General features: G+C 38.7%; 1 pseudogene; it reads left to right on the top strand.

The window, feature by feature from the left end:
* Window positions 1–2,213: 2,213 nt before the first annotated feature.
* On the top strand, window positions 2,214–2,686 carry LOC123947262 (annotated as a pseudogene).
* Window positions 2,687–5,323: the final 2,637 nt, after the last annotated feature.

Here is a 5,323-nt window from a genome sequence, read left to right on the forward strand (position 1 = left end):
TGTTGTTCCCTGATCTTTAACCTTCATGAAAGCTAATGAACTTGGTGCTTTGTGAAGGCTATTGTGCTTTATGAGTTTGATTATCAATCAGAACCCAAGACCACTGCTGCTGTTTAATCACTGTAGATCTTACAGGCTGGCATCTTGAAGTGGAAGGATTGACTTTCAGACCTACAACTCAATATGGCAAGGGTACTTTGTGATTAGGCAAGGATAAGGGAAGAAAGAGCTCAGGTTTCAATGCCAGGACAGTTGCTGACCCACTTTCAGTACAAAGCAGCAAAATTTCTGTGATAGAGGTTGGTTGGTTTGCTTACTTATTATTTATGAGTGAAAAGTTTTGACTCCTATTGAGCTGGCAAAATAAATTCATAAGGAAAGGACAATTGAGAGGAGATTGAGAAGGACTATAACTGGGTTAGTACTTAGTTGATTTTTAGTGGAAATAGAATTGCTGAAAACATAAGAAAAGAGTCAGTCATAGTAGGTAAAACAGACAATTGAAAAGTGTTATTGTACAAGGAAGGTTCTGTTGGGAATTGGAGAAATACTGTAGTCAATTATGATTTTGTTCAGCTATGGTCATTAGTCACTAGCCAGACTCCCAGGCATATGACACAGGAGAGAGGGGACCGCAGGAGCCTGTGAATATAGTTCAAAGGAGTGTGACACTTTGTTTGAAAATATTAGCAAGTCCCTGATAATTCTTCATTCTCTCAGATTTGTTAGTTAAATAATCGGGAGATTTACAATTTCATGGTAGACATAATTGAACAGAATGGACTAGTCAGGCTGAGTCCCAGCAGAATTCAACACACAGAAAATTCTCCAGAACTTAGATGTAATTGAATTGACTAATTTGGAATGAATGAAGTCATGAATTGAGCAAGTTTATGCTGAAAATTTTACCACTTGATTGTCTTGCCTTCTTTAAATAATGAAATATCCCCTGAAGCCCTTAAAAATGTTACATGTACAAGCAAGGTGAGATTGGTTTTATGACGACAAGCAATTACCCAGCCAAAATGATGTGCCTCTGGTCCAAACAACCATATGCCTTGTGATACAGGCAGTTCCTTCTGCCTGAGCCACCTTATTTCAACCTCATGTTCAGAGGGCAATAAACCACATAGGAAACAACCTCTTGCTACCATATCTGCCATGTATTGCCTTAGTAATAAGAAGCCATTCTAAAGAACAAAGAAGGCTAACAGAAGCATTAAAATGATAATGAGAAAAATGGGAAAAAATTGGTTTAGGTGAGTCAACTCTTCAGGTGGTGGATAAAGAACAGGATGAAAATCAGAATGAAACTGGCACAGTTGTTCTTAAATACTCTTGATACATAATCACCAGATCACAATGGTAATGAATCCCAGCTCAGCTGGCTGCCTCCTTCAAAGGCACCATAAATCCTTCCCCATTTAACCTAAGTTGGAGAAACAGAAGTCCCATGATGCTTAAGAAGAATGGAGTGGGAGGCATCCTGGTGGCCCAGTGGGTTAAGCGTGTGACTCTTGATTTTTGCTCTGGTCATGATCTCAGAGTCTTGACATGGAGCCCCGATTCACCCTCCATACTCAGCTTGGAGTCTGTTTGGGATTCTCTCTCCCCATCTCCCCCTGCTACTCTCCCCACTCGTGTGCTCTCTCTTTCTAAAATAAATATATAAAATCTTTAAAAAGAGGAAAAAAAGAATGGGGAGAAGAAACGGAAATGGTGTGATACATTAATGGAGGCTTTCAATTGCCAGCCTGTGCTTGGATGTCAAGCAATGCTCTTCTTTGTTACCTGTAATGGTCATGCCAAAAAGAAACCTTTTATAAAACAGTTTTATTGAGATATAATTTACATAACATATAATTTGCTCAAACCTCTCTTTGCAGTTAATATTAAGCAGTACTGAATGTCAAGATTTATGTCTTAATTCTATTTTGTATTATATAATTGTCTCTCCCATTCACCTTTCATTTGGTTAATAAATACTTTTACATTCCTTTAATTTTCTACTATTAATGTATTCATATCAATATGACTCTTTATCTTGATTAACAGTTGTCTTATGTATGTGGCTGCTCCTATATTGGGGGCATAAATATTTACAATTGTTAGATCTTCTTGGGGGGTAGACACTTTAGGAATGATGTAGTGTCCTTCTTTATCTCTGACTATAGTCTTTAGTTTAAAATCTAATTTATCTGGCTTTTACGAAGATGGCGCCAAAAGCTAAGAAGGAAGCCCCTGCCCCTCCCAAAGCCGAAGCCAAAGCAAAGGCTTTGAAGGCCAAGAAAGCGGTGCTGAAAGGCATCCACAGTCACAAAAAAAAAAGAAGATCCGCACATCACCTACGTTCCGACGACCCAAGACTCTGCGTCTCCGAAGGCAGCCCAAATACCCTCGAAAGAGCGCCCCCAGGAGAAACAAGCTTGATCACTATGCCATTATCAAGTTCCCCCTGACTACTGAGTCAGCCATGAAGAAAATAGAAGACAACAACACACTTGTGTTCATTGTGGATGTCAAGGCCAACAAGCACCAGATCAAACAGGCTGTGAAGAAGCTCTATGACATTGATGTAGCCAAGGTCAACACCTTAATCAGTCCTGATGGAGAGAAGAAGGCATACGTTCGACAGGCCCCTGACTATGATGCTTTGGATGTTGCCAACAAAATTGGGATCATCTAAACTGAGTCCAGCTGGCTAAATCTAAATACAGTTTTTTCATGATAAAAAAAAAATCTAATTTATCTGATATGAGAATCGCTACCCCAGCTTTCTTTTGAGGCCCATTGGCATGAGAGATGCTTCTCCATCTCTTCACTTTCAGTCTGGATGTAAACTTAGGTTCCAAATGAGCCTCTTGTAGACAACATATGGATGGGTCCTGTCATTTTATCCAGTCTGCAACCCTGTGCTGTTTATGGGAGTGTTTAGGCTGTTCACATTGAGAGTGATCATTGAAAGATACATTTTAATTGACATCATGTTGCCTGTGAAATCTTTGTTTCTATAGATTGTCTCTGTAAATTTCTGTCCTATGTCACTCTTGGGTTCTTTCTTCTTTTATAGAATCCCCCTCAATATTTCTTGTAGTGGTGGCTTGGTGGTCATATTCCCTTGATTTTAAAATTTTTAAAATACTTTGCCTTAAATACATTTATTATATTCTGTATATGACAGATTTTCTCTTTCATTCCATTCTAATAGTCTCTTCTTTTAAATAGATGATTTTAATATGCCTATATTTTATATTTTTCTATGAAAATTTTTTATACTTATTTTTCAATTTTTTTTATTTTTCAATTTAAACTATAAATATCTCTTCCCAATTCCAAACTCTTCAGTTATTTTCCCATCCTTTGAACATAACCAGTAAATTAGAATGTTTTATCTACCAGCAGAAAACCACACACAGGGGTACCCGGGTAGCTCAGTTGATTAAGTAGCTGTCTTCTGCTCAGATCATGATCCCAGGGTCGTGGGATAGAGCCCTGTGTTGAGCCCTCTGCTCAGCAGGCCTGCTTCTTCCTCTCCCACTCCCTTGGCTTGTATTCCTTCTCTTGCTGTCTCTGTGTGTCCAATAAATAAATAAAATCTTTTAAAAAAAAACAAACAAAAAAACCCCAACACACACACACACACACGCGCGCATATATGTGTGTGTGCGTGTGTGTGTATATATATACATATATATATAAAATATGTATATATAATATATTTTTTTATGGTTGTCTAGAATTTTAGTGCCACTGAAAATATGAAGTTATTATGTAGTAAATATGCACCATGGGCCAAAAGTTCCTGTTTTCTTTTTTTTTTTTTCTTTTTTGTGATTTATCAAATCAAATAGCTTTCCTTTTCAGTGTGTATGTTGAGGACAACTTTTTCATCGAATTTGTGGAAGTTAGAGAATTTACTAGTGGGCAATCCTGAGCTACATTGATGCTATTGTTACTGATTGCATTTTGTCTGTTTTGAGGTGTTTCCTCTCCCCCCAGGTTTGGAGGCTCCTATTGAGATATTATCAAGGGCAGAGTTTTTTTCCTCAGCTGTGTCCAGTCTACTAACAAGCCCATCAAAGGTGTTCTTCATTTCTATCACAGTGTGTTCTGTCTCTAACATTTCTTCTTGGGTTCTTAGGATTTCCATTTCTCTGCTCATGTGGCCCATGTATTCTTGCATGCTATCTGCTCCATCCATTATGACCCTTAGAATATTAGTTACAGTTGTTTTAAATTCCTGATAATTCCAATATCATTACCATGCCTGTTTCCAATGCTTGCTCTGTCTTTCAAAATGTGTTCTTTGCCCTTTTGGTATGCTTTGTTTCTTCCTGATAGCCAGGCATGATATAAAGGGACCAGCTATAAATAGACTTTTGCAGGGCACCTGGGTGGCTCAGTTGGTTGAGCAGCTGCCTTCGGCTCAGGTCATGATGCCAGGGTCCTGGGATTGAGCCCCTCTTGGGGCTTCCTGCTCTGTGAGAAGCCTGCTTCTCCCTCTCCCTCTGCTTGCTGCTCTGCCTGCTTGTATTCTCTGTGTCAAATAAATAAAATCTTTTAAAAAATAAAAAATCAATAGCCCGTTGGTGTTGTAGTATGAGGTATGAGGAGAGGGGAAGCATTCTATACTGTTATGATTAAGCCTCATGATATTTTAGTGAGTCTTTTAGTTAATGGATGTCTCTTCTGAACTATGAACTTCAAAAGCGTTTCTCAGTTTTGTTTTGTTTGCTCTTTTCCTTTCCTTTAGGTAGTGCAGGATGGCTAGAATGGTCTATACTTGGCTATTTCCCTTCTTCCTCACAGAAAATTCGACTGGCTGGACTTGGTTATTTTTCCTTCAGCAGGTGAGCTGGATCTCCTAACACCCCCAGCAGGTTAGATGCTGGTTAGTTTCCCTTGAGGGCAGGCTTTGTTAAGGGGAAAGCAGTTTGCTCTGGTTAGTTCTTTTTCTTTTCTTTTTTTTTTTTTTTTTTTTTGCTTTCTATCATTGTTTTTATTACTGTGGAAAATTTGAAACATTCAGTAAAGTAGAAGGAATAGTGTAATAACTTCCAAAATACTGAGCATTTCATCCTCAATAATATCTACATTTACCCACTTCAAATTTTCCCCAGCCCCTGCCCAAAACACAAGTGGGGGAAGTTTTCTCCATTACTTATTGAGGAAACCTGTTCAAGCTCGTGGAGGTATATCTGGTGGGGGCCATTTAATGATTCTTCTCCCCAGGAGTTTTTAACTCTCATAGTTGTTTGTGTTCAGCCTCTAGGAACTGAGCGACTACACTTGGGGTGTCCCTACCCTAGTTCTCCTTCAGTGA

This window comes from Meles meles, chromosome 7, assembly GCF_922984935.1.
Source record: "Meles meles chromosome 7, mMelMel3.1 paternal haplotype, whole genome shotgun sequence".
NCBI classification, from domain to species: Eukaryota; Metazoa; Chordata; class Mammalia; order Carnivora; family Mustelidae; genus Meles; species Meles meles.